This window comes from Varanus komodoensis, unplaced genomic scaffold (assembly GCF_004798865.1).
Source record: "Varanus komodoensis strain SLA01 unplaced genomic scaffold, ASM479886v1 scaffold49, whole genome shotgun sequence".
Classification (NCBI taxonomy): Eukaryota; Metazoa; Chordata; class Lepidosauria; order Squamata; family Varanidae; genus Varanus; species Varanus komodoensis.
The window spans coordinates 2,255,269-2,275,725 of record NW_025336072.1 but is presented as its reverse complement, the minus strand read 5'-3'; positions in this window follow the sequence as shown (position 1 = coordinate 2,275,725).

Below are 20,457 nucleotides of genomic sequence, written 5' to 3'. Positions count from 1 at the left end.
GTTATCTAGGGTCCATTATCTAGCTTAGTAGGTCTGAAGTGCTGGAAATTGTTTGCAAGGTGCCCTTCACTGGAATGTCTCAGTTCATTTTAAAATGTGTATTCCAGGGCCAAGCATAATAGTGTGGAAGCAATTCCCAAACCACAAGGGAAAAAAAGAGGCATCCAGCTAACAAGGTGTTTACAGTTTGGTCGTGAGTAAGACACTTCCAAAGAGTCTGGTATTCATAGAATCATAAAGTAGTAGAGTCAGAAGGGGCCAAGAAGACCATCAAGTAGCTTCAAAATAGACATGAACATCTGCAAAACCACATTTCCACACCACATTATCCAATTTTAATCTCATATAGCATCTCATACTCCAAGTGGTAAACTTCATGTCCAACTCCCAAGACTGGTAGGAAAAACTATGATATTAAGTGCATGTTCAAACTGTAAACAAAATTATAATATGCACATTGCACCTGTTAAGTAGATACCACTAGTTTATTGAATACTACTGCACGGCAAAAGCTGAAGGGAGGGAGGCAGAGATCACTGTTATGAAAAACAGCACATAGGGCTTCTATAGTGCAAAGGGCTTCAGTAATCCATATGGCCTTAGCTAACCTCTGCTAATGAGGAGAGAGCCAACTGGGCATGTGATACGAAATTCAAGATCATTTATCAAGAAGGGATATAGAGATGCTATGGATAGTTTGTTGTGGTGATGTTAGTGCTTTATGCTTAAGTATAACTTAAGAGAAAAGTAATGTCAGAATCAATAATTAAAGCTCAGTAGGGCAAAAAATAAAAATAGCACATTTGTTCAAGTCTGTATTTTGCAGATGGGAAGATCCTTTATGATTTGCAACCCATTGCATGGATTCTGGGAAGTTTCCTGGGATGGGGTGGGGTGAGGTGGAGGAATTGTTATAATGTTAGTTATAATACTGCAATTTTAAAATATTTCTGGGGGGAAAATGTTGGAAAAAAGGATAATATAGCTATGTTGCAGGAGCTTTATTTCTGAGGTGATTAAACTAGGTATCTAGGTTGAAAGAGATGGTCAAAACAGAGTCATATAGCTGTAGCTAGATCATTTAGTTCTTGAAGTGTAGTAAACAGCAGATTGGATTTCAGCTGAAGGTGAATTATGGAACAAATACGGCCAAGTGTGCAGACCATATTTGATCAGACTTTCATCTCTCTGACGGGAAGATGATGTCACTTACTGTAATGTGTAATGCAACAAATGGGTTCCCCACCAATTTCCAAAGATAAGCAGTGTTTGTAAGAATGCCTTCTTTCAATCCTGAACAATCAATCCAGAATAACTGCATGTGTCTGCCTGTTCCTTGAGGCTAGTGCAGTCCTGAAACTAGATCTGAAGAAGTGAGATGAGCGGTGATCAGAGCACAGGCACGGGCATTTAGGCCGAAACAGACATTGTGTTAAGCCCCTTCCCTGCACTTAACAGCTGCAGGGGAAAGTGGGATCAAATCTCCTTGCACTTCAGATAGCTTCAACACTGCCAATGCATGGAGGACAAGATGGTACCATGCAGCAGTTTGCCAGGTCACCCTGCGCTGTGTGCTGTGACAGGCCCTGCCAGACATTCCAGCAGGACTGAATGGCCAATGATATCAAAATCCACTGAAGAATCCAACAGCAACAAGAGGCTTGCATGCCCCCTGCCCCTTTCCTGATCATCTGTCAGGGCACCTGAGGCCAGTGCAGTCCCAAAACTGGCTCTGACTGAAATGGGTTTAGAAAATCAGTTTTCTCCAAGAGTATATGGAGCTCAGTGGCTACCGCTTGAGTGTCTTCCCCAAAAGAGGATCAGTCATATTACTTTTGACATTTATTTAATAGTCATTTATTTCATATTACTTTGGGCATTTATTTAATAGAAGGAGAACCCTGTTAATTTGTGCCCTTGTCCTTTTTTTTTTTTTTTTTTTTTTGGGTCAATATAAAGAAAAAAGGCTTGAAGTCACAGTAAATGATGCATAGTAATACAGTTTCACTTGAAATGGAAGGAAATACCAAGAGTTGCCTCTTTACAACTATTACTTAGTAATATAAGAGAGTGTGGGGAAGATGGCATCAGGAGAAAAAAGATTAAGACAGGTAGCTAGAAGGTAACCCACAGGTTACAAAAGGTAGGAGCATGGCCAGCAGAACACCTGCATGTTTAATAAGCAGTATTCAGGAAGCAATTAAAGAAAAGAAGGCTTCCTTCTGAACATTCCCCAGTAAAGAAATCAAAGGACTGCATAAGCTTACAGGAAGGAGATGCAAACAGAAAATAAGAGAAACAAAAAAACATTTTAGGAATGTCTTGTTAACATCAAGGCTTATTTAAATATATCAAAGCAAGGAATCGGGAAGAGAAGCAGCTGGACCATTAGATGACACCTAAGTTAAATTAGTGATCAAACAGAATAAGAAAATTGTGCAGAAGTGAATGAATTGTCTTGCTCTGTCTTTATGGCATGTGATGTAGGACAGATACTTCTTTCTGAACTGATATTTTCAGGAAGCATGTCTGAGGAACTGTGGCAAATATCAGTGACAAAACATTAAGTTCTCAAATCTTCTTGACAAATTGAAAGTTGATAAATAACCAGGCCCAGACTGTATCTATCTTAGAGTTCTTAAATAAAGCAAGTGTGAAATTGAAGACCTTCCAAATACAATAAAGTAAGGTCACTAAGTTTGGGTTCAGTACCAGGGAAATGGAGAATGACTAATGGATCACCAGTTTTCAAAAGAGATCTGGGGGAATCCACCAGATTACAGACCACTTAGCTTAACATATGCTCTGGGTAAATTGTTTGAAAGAATTATTAAAGATAAAAATAGTAAACATATAAAATCAGCATTCTAAGAAAACAACATCAACATAGCTTTTGTAAAGTAAGTCAAATCTTTCTTACCTTTTAGAGCAGCTTTCCCCAAGCTTTCCAGTTACATTTGGACTGCAACACCCAGAATTCCCAGTCATTGGCCCTGCTGAATGGGGATTCTGGGAGTTGCAGTCCAAATGCCTCTGGAGACCACCAGGTTGGGGAAGGCTGTTTTAGAGTTCTCTGATATTGTCAACAAACATGTGGACAGGGGTGATTCAATAGATATTATTTACTTGGACTTCCATAATGCTTATCAGAAAAGACCCCTGAACAAACTAAGCAGTCATGGAGTAAGAGAAGAGATCTTGTTATGGATCAGTAATAGCCAGGAACAGAAAGTAGAGAATAAGATGAAATGGTAACTTCTCTCAGTGGAGAGATCTAAACAGTTGGTTCCCACAGGGGCCAGTGTTTTTCAGCTTGTTATAAATGATCTGGGATAAGAAGTGAACAAGGTAGCCAAGTTTGCTGACAATTCCAAACTAATTAAGATGATTAAAACACAATTAATTGTATGGCGAGCCCCAAAAGAGTATGTTCAAGCTGAGAGAATGGGCAAATGTAGTGCAGTGTAAACAAGTATAAAATGATACAGAGACCCTTAACTAATTGGATCTGAGTTAGTAGTATTTTACCAAGAGATCTTGGGGTTCTGATGGAGTGTTTGATGAAAATGTTGTCTCTGTTGCAGCTGTGAAAATGGCAAATCCTTCTTAGGCATATTTAGTAAAGGAAGTGAAATTGTCCAGCTCATAATCCCCTTATCCAACTCAGTGGTGGGCAATACTGTGTACAGTTCTGATCTGAAAAAGGATATTGTATAACCAGAAAGAGGACAGGAAATGGCAACTAAAATGATTAAGCGATGGGAGAACTTCTCTGTGAGGCAAGGTTTTAACATCTGGGACAGTTTAGCTTAGCGAAAAAGGGCAATAATGGGAGACATGATAGAGGTATCCAAAAGTATGTAGGTGTGTAAAAAGGAGATTGGCAGACATGCTTCTCCCTCTCTCGTAATATTGGAGCCCATGATGATGCCACAAAGCTGATTGCCAAGAATTTCTCCACCAGTGCATATGCTGTGGAATTCACTACCACAAGAGAGAGTGATAGCCACCAGTTGGACAAAATGGTTAGAAATGGCTACTAGCCCTGATGGCTGCATTATTGCCTTCAGTGTCAGAGCTGGGCAACATCAGTGAGAGGAGGGAGCTGTTGCATTCATTTCCTGCTTGTGCATTTTCCATGAGCAACTGTGCAGCCACTGGAAACCGACTGCTGAACTAGATGGACCCTTCCTTCCTACGTTCTCATGGCACAGAAGTGACAAAGAGCATTCAGGGCAGGTAGTGGGGTGGGGTGGGGGAAGCATATGAAAAGTGACTTAACTTTGAAGAGGTGGGGGAACGATGCATGGAGGGCTAGCTACACTTGCTCCTGTGCAACCCCCCAACTTCACTTGTGGAAAGTGCAGGAGAGATGTAACTCGGCAGTTATTACAAAGACACCATACATCTAGGCAAGGAGAGCATAATGACAGCAGCAGACTTCTAAATGAGGCAGCCTGCCTGTGAATCATCCTCTATCACACTCCCAAAGCAGGAGAGTTACAGTTCTTCTCTACTTCTGCCGATTTGCAGCTTGCTTCCCCTAAACTCTCTCTCCATCTGCCCAAAGTCACACTGAAATAAGCCGTTTCCTTCCCATTAGTAGAAAGGGGTTATATTCCACAGGCTGGACAGGAACTTTTAGCCATTAAGGGTCAGCAAGATCTTTTGTTGAGCAGCAGCTACCCAGTTAGACTAATACAATGGCAGTGTTTGACCTCTGACAATAGTCAAATGAGCCAAATAAGAAAGATCATAACAAAAGTGCATATTTGGGTGGGTGTGGGGAGAGAAGTATAATTGCAAAGTTATCTGTCATGAAAATAGCATTCTCTCTTGAGTTCCTTAGAAACTGATAGTCGATGAGAACAATCGAGGGTCATTAATGGGCAATTAGCAGCAGCAAGAAGCCCTTAAATCCTTATTTTGGCCCCAGTGTCGTGCATGAAGCAGTGACTCATGCAAAGTCACACTGAAATAAGCCGTTTCCTTCCCATTAGTAGAAAGGGGTTATATTCCACAGGCTGGACAGGAACTTTTAGCCATTAAGGGTCAGCAAGATCTTTTGTTGAGCAGCAGCTACCCAGTTAGACTAATACAATGGCAGTGTTTGACCTCTGACAATAGTCAAATGAGCCAAATAAGAAAGATCATAACAAAAGTGCATATTTGGGTGGGTGTGGGGAGAGAAGTATAATTGCAAAGTTATCTGTCATGAAAATAGCATTCTCTCTTGAGTTCCTTAGAAACTGATAGTCGATGAGAACAATCGAGGGTCATTAATGGGCAATTAGCAGCAGCAAGAAGCCCTTAAATCCTTATTTTGGCCCCAGTGTCGTGCATGAAGCAGTGACTCATGAGGAGGGCTTGCACTTGACACCCAGTGTCCAAGAGCCGACCCCACAACCCAGTGCAGGGACAGCTGAGCCAGCTGCTGCGCCTTCCTCTGACTCCCAGCACATTGAGCAAATGCCTGAACCTTTATCTAAGCCAGGGAGTCATGAGAAAGGGGAAGCTGCAAGTCCTCCTCATGAGTCACTACTTCTATCGGGGCTTCATGCACAACATCCAGTTATTTGAACACCTTGTGCTAAAGAAGACTGTCAGAGAATGGGATGCAGTTCATTTCTGAAAGGAGCATGGGCAGGTGAGTTGTGCCCAGAGAACTCAGTGGAATTCTGGAATGTCAGATTGATGCTGCTGACCCTCTAAGGGCCATCACTATTTGTCAAACTGTTTGCACTACCTGTCCTTGCTTTGTACCTTGAGTGGCCACATAAAAAGAGAACAAGGCTCCTGCATTGTTCAGTACTTGTGTAGAAGGGGGAATGTCAGCAGGTCATGCTTTGTGCCCTTTGTTAGCTGGGTGGGTGAAGGACAGCTAATGCTATTTTTTTAAAAATCCTATATATTAGATGAAAAGGGCATTTAACTTCATGTGCAGTTTGGCTCCCAGTGTGCCACCAAATGAAGATACTATTTTGGCACAAAATGTACCCCTTCTGAATACCCATACCCAGATTGCTTCAAACCATGAGTGGGGCCCTGTGTATATATACACAGAATTGGACAGAAGCTGAAACACAAGAGGATGAATCTGCTGATCTATTCAGGGCAGTCACTGCATTGTTGCTTCAACAGAACAGGGATGCTTTCCTTTTATTGAGTTAAGCAATGGACCTGTTTGGTTCCTTCTCATGCCATTAATTTTGTTCTAAATGCACTTTTCAATGTGGCAGCTGGAATAGACTGGAGGCAGTCTCTTTTGTGACTGTCTAAAAATAGGACAGAATAAAAAGGCACATCTCTGTAAAGAAGTTTGATAGATTGTAAAGAGCAGTAGGGGAGGAAGCATTTAACCCTTCTCTCTGTGACATTTTTTATAATCAGCTTTGACCGTTGAATGCTATTTTGCTCCGTGGGAGAAACCAGTCAGGAAAATGGTGCCAAGGGTAGGAGAGATACTTACACATCTCCTTATTGCTGGCAACCTGCTGTAGCTTCAGTAATGATAACCACAACCATCACCACAGCAGTGACAGATCTTCAGTGCAAGGGGCTCAAGTCAAGCAACTTGCTCCCAAGTTTGATTCAAGTTGCATTAGCAACTTGACTTGGACTGACTCGGGAGCAACGAGTGAGCGGCTTGACTTGCAATTTTTATTTTTTTTACAGATGAGTCACTTTTTGGCATGAGGGAGGTGGTGGGAAGAAGGGAAAATGGGGTGGGGGCAGGGGGAGAAGGGTTATAATATATGTAGACCCTGGGTTATGTACTTATGAATGCAGGGGCTGCCACAAACCCTATATGAATATCTCTGCAATAAGCTGTGAATATCTCTAGGGAACTACACAACATGTTGACAATGTGTCATCAGTGGCCACATAGTTCCCTAAAGAAATTTATTGCTTTTTGTTCTGCAGCGTCGGCTCGCACATACTCAAGCCAGAGTGTTTCAGGACATGTGTAGGGCCTCAAGGATGAAGTAGAACCACAGCAAAACAATTTCTGGGAAGGGCAGAAGCAAAGGTGCCCAGATGACTTCTCCCTATTCCTCTGTTGTCATTGTTTTAAAGTGTGAAATCCTGTTTTTATTCATACCTTCCACTGCCACACCACTATCAGATGGAAAAGAAAGGTAGAGCCAAGTGTTATCAACGTACAGATGACCTCTCCCAGTGGTTTCATGTAGATGTTAGCCACCACCTGGCTGAGCTTCTTCTCCAAGAAGGGGATATTTGCAACTAGTCTACAGTTATTAAGGTCCCCTGGGTTCAATCTGGTCATCTTCAGGCCAACTTGATGGACCGTAATAGTATTTCTTCCCTGCCTTTCACTTTTAAAAATCCTAACCTGTGTTCCAGCAACAGAGATGGCACAAGCAGAGCTCCATCCACAACCATGTCTTCCTTCCCACCTGCCTTTCAATTGAATAAAAGGAGTACTGTGATGCTAGCGTACCTGCAGTACTGTTTGTAGGGAGAAAGATGGCAGAGATCAGAGCAATAATCTGTATAATTAAGAGCCCTTACATTGTATTCAGTCCTAATAATTTAACCACTGCCAATTTAACTTAATGAGGTTATTGGTGCAGTTCTCTAGTTTTCTCTTTTTGAAGTCCTTGACTTTGTCACATGTTTAGTATTAAGTAAGGAAAGAATGATACATGGCACAAGATGGCAGCATGATCATTTTGTCAGGTGCATTGTTTGTCTCATTTTCTCTTTAATGTTTTAATTGCATTTGATGGCCATTATTTTCCTGTCGTCTCAATGAACATTAGAGGCCATAAGAATTCTTTATTTCTGAGCTTCTGGATATTTGAGCATCTATTTCTAACAGTGAGTTAACTTGACAGAATGCGCACACTTCAGATATGAGATTATCAGATGTGTATCAAGTGACCATGGACTACCCAGAAATGACAGGAATGCTTTTAAATGTAGCCAGCACTCTGGGGCGGTTTACACAGCATGATCGCCCACCCCCGATTATTTAACCATGGTGAGGTTGTGATATGTGTAAGTTGCCATTCTGAACATGCAACCCCTGCTTGGAGATGGGGTGTTGGGCAAACTGGGCAAGCGAGAGTTGAACAATCCTCACCTGACCTTTGGTCTGTTTTAGGGTTAATTCCTCAAACTCAATCCTGTGATCCAGGCCAGTTTTAATTGTATTAATGTATAAGGCTGCTGTCAGAAGAGATAGGCCATTGGGGACCACTCCCAATCCTGCTATAATTGAAGGTGGAAGCCATCCAGGTGGAAGAATATGATTGGATCTTTTGAATTTACTAGTAGAAACAAAGGTGGGAATTACAAAGCTTTCTACCAGTTCCATGCATTCCTATTAATTAATCAGAGCCTTGATAAGTGGACATCAAGAGAATTTGCCAAGTACTTATATAATGCCTGAAACCAAAAATAGATCATGTAAGTGCAGTTGCTCGTTTGTTCTCAGATGCATTGGACAAAGTGCACACGTCCACCTGGGGCAGGGTGTGGCTTTCAGCCTTTCTTTAAACAAAGGCATTTAGCCTGCCACTTGGCAGGTGTCCCAGTAAAGAACACAGGATTAGGTCATTAGGAGGGACAATGACACACATTCTGCTGTAATGTTAAAAAGTGCTTTTCTGCAGGAACTGAAGGGTGGAGCACATGTGGGAGCAAAGAACATTATGCTCACTAGGCTGGAACAGTTGCCAGGGCACAGGTAGTGCTGTCAAAATGAAGGCGCTTTGGTTGTGAAGTCCGAAAAGAATAGCATAACAATATTGCACAAAGGTGATCTTGTTCTTTATTTGGGGACCTGTGCAACAGTAAAAAAGATTTGATCGCTGCAGTCCTGTACATCCCGCCCTTCTTCCATGAAGGTCAAAGCAGTAGATATGATTCCCCCGGGTTTTGATTCTCAGAACAGCCCTATGCGGTAGGGTAACATGGGACCTGCTAAGGGTTGCCAGGTGAACTTCATGAGTGTTCAAAGGCAGGTCTCCCTGGGTTCAAATGTAGTTAAGATAACTGTAATGGGCTCTGCACAGAGCTATCCTGAGTGATGGTTCAAAGCTTCCATTGGTGCACAAGGTACCAGCCCAGCTCCTCACCACAATGAACATTAAAGAGCATGTCACACTAGTGTTCTGGCTGTAGCTGCTGTACTGGCTTTCTGCTAGTTTCAGAAACTATTCAAGATGCTGGTTTTGATCCACAAATGTCTAAATGGTTAGGGCCACCCTCTCCTTCCTGTGTGATACTGGCCTCATACATGATTTTAAAAAATATGTTTGGGTTGCTATGCATTGTATTGCTTTTATAATGACTGTACATTGTAACCTACCCTGGGATCATTTTGTGGCAGAGTTTGGAATAATTCTTTTATAAATAAAGTATCTTACTGCAGGACAGATGCACTACTTCCTTCTTTAGACATTATACAGGAAACAAGAAAAACACGCTTCAAACCATCCACATTTCTTCCCTGCCTGTGGAAAATGAAAGTCATATTAAATTTGTTTCACTGAGGTTTCCACTTTAGGCTAAGAACTGAACTTGCTGAACTACAGCAGAACACTGGTAAGTGGCCCAGACCCCTTGTACTATGAGTTAAGCTAAGAATATAGGAAAATATTTGAGCTGCTTGATTCAAGAGTTTAGGCTCCAATTCTGAACACATTTAATAGGCAGTAAATTCCATTGTAAACAATGGGGCTCCTGAAGAAATCTACACATGGTTACACATCAGGAAACTTCATCAAAAATACAGCTTGAGAGAACACCGTCTTCCAAAACAACTTGCCTGTTTGCTGAGGTCATTTCTTGATATGATCCTGGTTGCTCCACATGGCCTGATGGCCCAACTGGAGTCCATCCAAAGCACTGCCTTCAGTTCAGTGGCTCCATTGCTGTTTAACTCCCTGCCACTGGATGTCAGGCAGATCCCGACACTGTGTTGTTTTTGGCAGCTCCTGAAAGTACTTGTTTGAGGAATCTTTACCTGTCTATTGTGCTCTGCTCCTGTATCTGTTTAGATGTGGAACAGTGTACAAATATTGCAAAATAAAAAGGAATGAATATAAATACATAGCATGGCTTTCTTGGCTTTTAATTAGTAGTACTACAAAATTATTGCAAGCATCTAACGATTGGCTAAATATGAATTTAACCTTAAATCCAGCACTGCGTTTACAGCAGGAATGGGAGTTTCCCTATGCAGTGTGTGGAGGCTCAGTTTCTCTTGCAGCCTCCTCTCCAAGCTGCATCCCCAGTGGTTTGGGGAGGAGGCAGGCAGAGATCTTCTTATTCTCCTCAATCCATGATCAGAAGTTACAAGGTTTCCCCTGGGGAGGAATGTGCCAAATGTCAGCTGGCCAGGCCAGGCCAGGCCAGGCCAGGATGCAATGCATGTGAACACTCAGCCCATACTCACAGGAGCAGCTGCTTACATGTGTACGCCAAGTCTTTTTCCTCTAGGTAGAGAAAGGAAAAATAGTTTATTTCATAACACAATTCCAGGGGACAGAGCAAGACAACCATCCTTCTGATGTCATCTGGCCCAGCAGATTTGTCCAGGGAGCAATCTAGTCCGTAGACCAGAACAGGTACAGTCACTATTAAAAACAGTCACAGCAACAATTTGCCGGGTGCCTCCTAGAAGCTAACTAGGCTCCATGTAAATAGGTGTACCCTGCTGCTTTTCTAGCATGCAACATGCTGCCTCTTAACACAGAGTTCCTCTTCTTAGGTTTCATTATTATATATAAACACAAAGAACAGTGAATGGGTGGTTGCTGTGGGTGCCAACAGTGGGTGCTGGGTTATGATGAGTGATGTCACCAAAGGGCGTAATTAGTTGGCTTGCTGGACTTAGTCTGTTTACAGCATTCACCTTTTGAATGAGCCTGTACTGTTATTTTATACATTTGCTATTACATTCGCTTCTGAGCATGTGTATTTCTCTAAGCAACACAACTCAGTGTGGTCAGCTGGTTGCATTAATCCGTTTGTTTGTTTTCAAAAGCTATGATGTTTCACCTCTTACTCCTGTTGAATCAGATTTGGACCATCATTGTTCACACAGCATTTTCTTCTACTGCATTCAGTAAGGAAATGTATCCTTTGCTTGCTGCTGGTGTTTCTGTGATTAGCCATGTGAACACAGTCTTTCAAGAAGGGGTATTGTAACATGGTGATGCATGGCATTCTACACATTTCCAAACAATAGTTCCCAACACACCTGTTGATATTGTGCATATAACCAAAGTTTGTTTATGCAGAACAAAAGTCTATTTTACCAGAGAATTCTCTTCAGACCTTATATGGGTGAGTTTGTTATTATGTGAGGAAGTAACAAATTCATTGCAGGTTTGCCAATCACTACTAATAATGGCTATGAAACCAGAACAGGGAAGCATTAATATGCTTCGTGTGAATGCCAAGTTTTGCATAAGCAGTTTTTTAAAGGAAACACTAGGGGGTGGAGCACCCCCAAACACCCCAATGAATACTGAGCATACTAAGTGGTCATAGAAAGTTGACTTATTTTTGGAAGTTGAGGGAAAAGGGAGAATAGAATCCATTAACCTGTGAGTAAGCATGGTTGGTTGCTTCTGAAAAAGGAGCAGTCTACAAATACATTGCATTTTACTTGCCATGGCCAATAGCCACTTTACTTGGAAATAAAGCCACCATCTTCCAGGTAACTGTATGTATAAATTGTAACCCATTTTCCTTTCATGGTTATTGGCAATGAAGAAGATCTGGTGCCAAATATATGCTGCCTGGAAAAATATAGAGTAAGGGTGTGTGTGTTTACTTGAATGGACAATGAACTAATTTAACTGGATGACACAAAGCTACAGTATTTTTTCAGAGAAATACTTTTTTTTTTTGGTCATGCTGAATTTTACATAATGCAGTCACACAACTAAAAGATCCTTCCTCTTAAAGCCTGTCCTTTCTGGTGTATAAGTTCACTACTGACCTTGCAGTTCTACCATAAAGACTGTGATTAAGATGAAGCACCTGACCAAAGGGTGGGAATAAGTTAACAATATTACACACAGCTAATGTCGCTTTCTCTGAGGAAGACAGGCTGTCAGTCAGATCTCAAATTTATTTATTTATTTATTTGGGATATTTCTAGCCTGTCCAATCATTCTGCGTCTCTTGACGGCTCACAGATGAATTGAACAAAGATGGGGCTTCCCAATCCTTGTGCAAGACTGTGCTGGAAATAATTTGGTGGAATAACATAGGTTCCATTTCTGCAAGCAGGGCTCGGCTTACAAATAGATTAGAATGCATGGACTGTGAAGAAAGAATAGATGCCCAAAAAAGGACAAAGACCTGCATATGCTAATTTATATGTTCAGGTTCAAAATTATTGTAATTGAAACAGAAATACAGTGTATCTTAGCTGGAGACGGACTAGGGGACCTGTTTGCCAACCTACTTTTTTCTGCTGCCCAAGTGCTAAGTGTTGACTGGCAAAAGCTCTTCTGGTTCTTTAAGCTGGAACTGGACAGGGGAGCCTTCAGAGAACAGTCTTGTGAGAACCCATCAAAAAGAGGATCCTAAGAAGAAACAGGGCTACCCTAGATAAGGTAGAGTGCAACACTGGCCTTAGGCAGCACATTTTGTGTGTCATGAGAAAGCAGCAAATTGTTATTAAATTATTATTGCAATTTTAATGCAAAGGGAAGAGGCATTTCTTGGATCTTCAGTTTCAGTGTGAAAATTACTTGACCAGCCTTGGGCACTATGTACATTGACTTGTGGGACTGGGGTCAGGTAGAAAATTGTTCTGGAGGAAGTATGTGAAACTTGAGAAGTAGCTAGTTGACAAGGTAAAGCAATCAAGGGAAAATTATATTGAAAAGGTGATAAGAAAGACTCAGGGAACATGAGCCAAGGAAATTCTGATTTTCTAGCTCAGCTGAAGACTGATCTAAACCAGCTCTATATGGCTATTTTGCTAGACCTTGGAAAGATTAATTTTATGCTCATAGAACCTCCTACAAAGAAAAGTGTGAAGCTATATGGCCTTAGATACTAGTACATCTCTTCTGGACAAGGAAAGGAACCTAATACTTTTTCCATCTTTCTTTCCACAGCTATCAAAGAATCAATAGCATGTATATAATGCGCACAAAAAAAAAATCCAAACATTTCTGCTTTCAGGAGAAAGCATTCTGTCATTGACCTTTGTTTATTAAAATTGTTTGGTAGAAAGGGAAGCAAACTATATGAAACTGCCTCACAGCTGACAACTACACCTTCTAAATGGATAACTCATAAGAAAAATAATTGATTTTCTCAATGCTATGTCTTTCCTCCAGTGCTAAATTGATTCCTCAGAAATACAGCAGGGTGCTTTACCACTTAGGCATTTCATTCCAACTGTATTAAAACTGCATCATGCTGGAATCATAAAGTATGAGGACAAGCAATCCGTTCTAAGGAAATGGGTATAATCAAAATGGTGTACTAAAAGCACCAAGAATGACAGCTGGAACCAAGAAATCAGATTTCCCCAAGCTGGTGTTTCTCAGATATATTAGAACACAACTCCCATAATACTCAGCAAGCTTGGCCAATGAACTCAAAGCCTTTTAAGTATAATACCTCATTATCTTCTATGGAAATTGACCTCTGCTTACTTCAACCATGTAATTACCCTTACATTAGACAGTATCCCTGCTTTGATCTGTGCCAAGGCAAATATAGTTTTCGGTACTGGGAACACAGGGCAGTGTTCTTAGTGCTTGCTTTTATGCTGTCATGAGCATCTCTTCACAACCATGGGAAGTGCACTGGTGAAACACTCAGAATACAAATGAGAAATATGCTACCTAAATATACAATGCTATGCAAATTGATAGAAGAAAGCCTGCAACTCTCAGCATTCCCAGCCAAGCTGACCTTTTTTCCTGTCTAAACTGTGTAGGATGGTGCCCTGATCATTTTAAAATCACACAAGATTAGGGCTGTTGCTTCTTAGCAGCAGGGCCTCAGGCATCAATGATGCTACCTGCACAATCACGCTACATGCACTAGCACCAAGCATGCATTTGTTCATTCACGGGGGGAAAGTATACTCTGTGCAAAATACAGTGAACCTGGTTGCCTAAATTTCTAGACTGGGGTAGTCCAAAAAGTGGCCCTCATGCAGCCCCTGAGGCCTTGTTCTGCAGCCCTCCTTGTTCGCACCCCAAGACCAAATGCCAGGAATGGCATGATTGTAGCAAGCTCTCTCTAGGCTTGTCAGCAGGAGCAGGCGGCATTCATCAGTACAAGAGGCTAGACACACTAATTCCAAGAAGGAAGGAGGGTCCGGGAGGGTTTCTGGGCAGGAGAAACAGGGAAGAAAGGGATGGCTTACCCCAGAGGATTGGGGGTACAATCAGAGGAGGAGCTGCCTGTGATCTCTGTAGAAATTCTCAAGCCAACTCTGAGACCTCTTATCAGTTTTCTCCCTTGTTTAACGGTTAAATATATTGTGTATATTAAATTAAATATATTGTGAAGAATTTAATTTACTATATGGAAATGTAATTCATTGTGCAGCCCCTGGATTCTGTGTTGAAGTCCTTATGCAGCCCCTGAGGTGCTGAAAAGTTGGACCACGCTGTTCTAGACATTTGATGCTGATATCTAGGAATTATTTACATAGCATTTAAGTATTTACAGAGGCACCTTAAAGTCTGATACAGATCCTGCAATATATTTGAGACTGTTATTTAAAAATTATTTAGCCTTGAAAATTAGACACAGCATGGTTTCCTCCCATAACTTTCACCATTCAAATTTTGAGAAAAGAAATTGACTACAGAAATGTCTGTAGCTTTGAGTCATCAGAAATAGCTAGCAGAGTAATGAAACAATGCTACAAGTTTCTTTTAGGCCATACAGTCTTGTTTTATGCTAGTCTGATAAGAGCTTCCTCATAAGTAGGCACGCACAAGATAAAGCATACTGTAATTCTATGCATACTTTCTTAAGAATAAGACTCCAGGGATCTCTGCTCCATGCCAAGCCTTTATGAACACAAACTTGTTGAAAGCAACTTTTCTGTAATCTTCTGTTCACATACTCTTACTTTATAAGGGGGCCTAACATCAGTCATCCCTGTGTACATCAACAATCCATCCAATTACTTTTAATCTATTAATAACAGCAGCCATTTAGGGTACCCATCAGCTGTCCCCAACACTAAAATGGCTTCTAGTATTTATTTCTTTACTTGTCCTATGCCTGTTGATGGCAATGCGATGCTTGATTTACACATGGCACAGGCACCTTTCTAAAACCAGGCAGGTCTGGGTCTGATCTGGACCTGGAGGGAAGAACATGATAAAGCCCAGTTGTCTGGTTGGAAGAAATGCCTCAAAACAATAAAAGTGCAAAGCTTGGACAATTAATTCTCCTTCCAGGATACCAGATACAAGAGACATTTTAAAACTGACTGTAAAGGACTTACTATATTCACATTTATTCTTCAGATAATACATTAAGCATTTAGACAGATAAACACAATTTGCCACCATAGGAACAAGGTAGAATCTCTGGTCCTTTGAATATTTCTTTTACAAGTGCTGGGAACAATTCTGCACACACTTTTTCTCCTTTTAATATAATTAGTTTTCATACAATATGCATATAAATGCAAAATAATTGGATGGGTTGTTAGAGAAGTGAACAGAGATGGAAGGCTGAGCAGACTCCCAGTTTAAGCATAGAATACAAGAACATTAGATTAAAAATCATGTAACTGCATAACATTCTTATTCTCATCTGAAGCTGGATACCAGTAGGAATTAAGGATACATATTTACACCAGATATGACCCAAAGGATCATAATCCCCTAAGTGGTATATATGTTCTAGTAGTCATATACAATAAATAACTGAGAGACAAATTACAATGAACAAATCCATAGCTACATAACACTGGTACTTTCATTAGAGGCAATTAGCTCTTTGTGAAAATACTGATTTCTGAGTTACTGCATTATTATATAAAATTCTGCCCCTGTACATTTAATTGGTAAGAAAACGGCAAGTTTTCCAGATGTTGTGCCCTTCAGCAGAACTTCAATGAAGGACAGAGTACAGTATTTGTTAAGATTACTGGAGAAATTACAGGGAAATGAAAGAGGAATATTCCTCTTTTCCTTTGTTTTGTGTGATGTATTTAACAAGGATTCCATCTAATGCTGTCCACATGCTAACAGGATGCACCATTACCACAAAAAGAAGATAGTGGATTCTGAAGCAACTGGGAATGAGTTGAAAGATTTCCAAGTAAGGGGAGCTTGTGGAAGGAAGTTTCACTGACCTGTTTCATTCTAGAAAGAAGCACTTTTACTTGTTTCCAGGATTATCTGTATTGAAGCACTGGCTTCCTGTTGTACGAGGCGTTAATCCCACAGGTGCAATGGAACAAGAGAAAGCATAGCACTAGCGCTGGATTATAGAATGGTCTATAGAATGGCCTTCTCTCTCAAAGCCAAACAGGATCTGTTATTTTCTGCTTCAGTTCTGTCAATTATGGGAAGAAAGGTAGTCAGTTTAATGAAATGATTTACCATTATCATCCACCCTCCTTCAACCAAGTTATGGTTTCTATATCCATCAAAAAGAAATACTCCAGGAGCATCAGTAGAAGGTAAGGGCCTACTCTAGCTCCTTTGCTATTGTTCCTGCTTTGTACATTTTTAAGTCTCATTTCTGCACTATAAATGCTTTGACAAAGGAAAATACATTTCTTGTCCATAGTCACAGTATCTTGCAGTCTCGTATCTGACCCAAAAACAACACATAGATCACAGCTGAAATCTTAATGGCTCCCCCTTAGATAACAGCATCTGCAGAATATTTTCTTTCAAGTTTTTGTCATAGGAAAATAAAAGTTATGAGAGGCTTCTAACTCCTAACCAGTGAGAAATAGGAAAAACTAAACATAGAAAGCAAATGTATCTGCCCCTATAATTCAGCATATGACCATCCCTTTTTAGATTGGGGTGGAACTGGGTATACAAAGGGGAGCAAGACTAATCCAGGATTGACCAAGGACTCTTTGTAAATAGAGTTGCCAGGTTCTAAGGCTCTCTGCTTCTAAATGCGTGCTCCTGGGAGGAACACAATGGTGAGGAAGCCTGTTGCCTGAATTCCCAGCTATTGAATTTTGACTAGGATGCTAGATTAGACAGGCTTTTGGTCTGATCCAGCAAGGCTTTTCTTAAGATCTTATGCTTTTCATGTAATGGGGTGGAGCCAGTAGGAAAGGATTTGTTACCACTGTGTGCAGTTTGGACAAAGTGAATAGCCACACAGATGCAAAAATATGTATTCATCATATAACAGAAAAGGTGGAAGAGAAAGCAAGAAGAAAAGGTGGTTTTCATAATAGAGGTCCAAGTAAAACAGAAAGCTGCATTATACGGAGTTAGGCCACTGAACCATCTAGTTCAGTAGTACTGCTAACAGAAGCACCAGGATTCAAGACAAAATCTTTCCCAGCTCTAACTGGTGATAAGAAATTGAACTGAAGAATCTTTGCAAATGGCATGGGAGCCCCTTACTTTGGTCTAAAGTAGCAGATAAAAGGGCCAATATGGGAAAAACTAAGATACAAGAAGGCTTAACCAGCAACCACCTTACCTTGTAGCACTCAAGAATGTGGTCTTACCAGACTTGTCTTTAGATGTGTATTAGCTGGTTATCAGTAGTAAGCAGCAACAAAACACTGTTAACATGAGTAGGCTTACAGAATAGGACAGTATTGTGATACCAGTAGAACAATATATTTATTTGTAAGAAATAACACTTAAGTTTATCCCAAAATTAGGAAATTCTGCTTCATTATCCAAGGTATTAGACACTAAGTTTTAATGGAAAACATTCACTATTTGCAAAGAGTTTCCACTCCTCCTAAGGCTGAAGCCAAGCACAGCTTATAAATCTACAGGAAAAGGCATACATTGGGGAAAAACAAACCTAGGTCAGTAAGATCTGAATAAATTAATGCCTTAGTAAGGAATGCCTGGCTAGTAACAGGTTTAACACTTCAAGTGTTAAAAGGAACACAGGCAGTAAGACACCCCAACACATTCCCTCAGAAGGGTTGACCTTTGTTATTCATGGGATCTATAGGAGAAGCAAAACAGTTAAAACAGATCTCTGAAAATGTTGGGACTGGGGCTTCAAAGAAAAAAAAAAAAGGAAAACTGGTACAGCTAGCACCTCTGTGAGTCACGTTCATTGTATTTGGCCCACTCCTTGAAGATCAAGCCAGCAGTGTGCAGTGAAATTTACTAAATTGTTCCCAAATAGCAACCCAAATATTCAGGATGCAGCTTAACCAAAATCATTCATATAGTCACAGCTGCTGTCATTTTTAATGTATGATAAGATGCTTTCACAGAGTAATCTTGTTAGGTTAGCCAGTCTTTATACTCCAAGTATGCAAGGGTAACATTGACATAAAAGCATATTTCAGTCTTCCATCAATTGTTGATCAACCAGCAAAAATGCATGTTCTTTTTCTTCCCTACCCCTAATATGTTCTTTCCTCCCAAAGCTAGTCTATGGTGGCATCATTACATGCATTTCCCCTTATACTTACTGCTGATGTTGTCTGGCGGGCTGATGAAGTAACCAACATGGATCACATCCATCTTTTAATTGCATTTAAATGAGTAGTCATTAAAACTGTTTGTGGTAGTAAATTCCATAGCTTAATTATGCACTGTGTAAGGAGCTTCCTTTTGTCTGTCCTGAATCAATCACCAGTCACCCTCATTGAAGCCGCTAGCTTTTAGTGGTTTAAAGCTCAGCCATTCTGCTTTTCTATACGTACATCTTGTATTTTTATTGGCAGCACTCTGGAATCTTCGCTAAAAAATTAATTTTGTCCTGAGAAAAGAGAGGAGCTAATGCATCACTTAATGACAGTAGGTGGCAGTACCCTATGCACCCTACAGGTTAAATTCAAAAGTTGTTCCTAGAGAAATGTCAAACTATGCATCTACGCACCTAACCTCCCAGCCATACAATCCATGAGGGTATATTGAAATTGGCCAAATATATTCTAACCCTGAGGCATCCCAAACACTCTACATGGGCACCCCACATGATGCTACCTGCCTGCCTCCAGATCCATCACTTTTGCAATGCTCAGTCCGATAGCTTTAACAGAGGACTCTTTTCAGCCCCAGTATTAAAATATTTTTCCCTTTCTGGTGTCCATCTTGCATCAGGCCTTAAAGGTGCTGTCCCTTTTTTATTCTTTCTTCTGAAGTCTTTGAATTAAGGCTCACAAGGACTCTTCCTTGTAATTTGGGACTCATCAAGGACTTGCTACTTTACAATTCCAAGATCAACCGAGGGTTCACAAGGTTCTCAGATTTCCTCACAATTCTTTTCTTTGGAGCCTAAATTAGGTTTACAGGACAAATATGCCATTCTTTCTCTTTTTGAATCACAATGTTGAATTTGCCTTCACAGATCTTTGTTACCCTGAATACTCTAGACAGAGCTTCATGTCCTTGCGAAGCACCCACAATCTCTTCAGCCAGATGGCTTCTGATTTGCAGTCCATTTTGTGAATTCCTTGCCTCTCCCCACTGGCATCAAGTACCTTTCAAAAGATTGTCTATATGATTTGCTGAATTTGTTCACTGATATGGATTATAGTATATATTTGTTTTGATAGAAGCATGTACCATAGAGTATATATCTTGCAATACTCCTCATGCTATCCTAAAAATATGTGTAAAACTAAAAAAAAAAAAAAAAGCAATGCATATCATGGCCTATACCATTTGCTGTATCCTGCTCTGGATACTTTATTCCTTCCCTCTTTTGGGGTTTCTGAGATTGTATGAAGGGCACTAAGTGTGCACTGGGGCTCTTGGAACTATTGCCTTTTTAAAGCTTGCTGTACCCTTACATGCACACCCACATATCTGTCAAGGAAGTACCCTAGAGTGGCATTCAACAAGGCACGATTGGAGAAAATCTACAAGCATGCAGATACACAAACACTTTACTAGTATCTAGGCCCCTTTGGATCCCAGCCTCAAAATCAAGAATAAGGTTGTCTTATTTGTAGGAAGCACTATCTTAAGAAAAATTTTACTTTCTTTGCAGCCTGAAGACTGTTGAAAGATATCTTAAACTTTTATATTTTTAGAGATCTGTTCCATGCTCTGCCACTGATTATTTCAGTGCTCTTACTTTGAAGGCAGGATAGGAATGCAAATATGTTCCCATTTTAAGTTTGCTATTAAAATGTATTGTAGTAAATACTAAAATGTGGTAGTCAACAGTATTCAGTGGGGGTTGCTAATCTATTTTCTTTGGTATTCATTCTCTGAATAGCCAACCAATTCCAAAACTAAGGCACAAAAATTCCTGGATTTGAAATTCCAGTTAATAACATTTCAGTTTCAACAC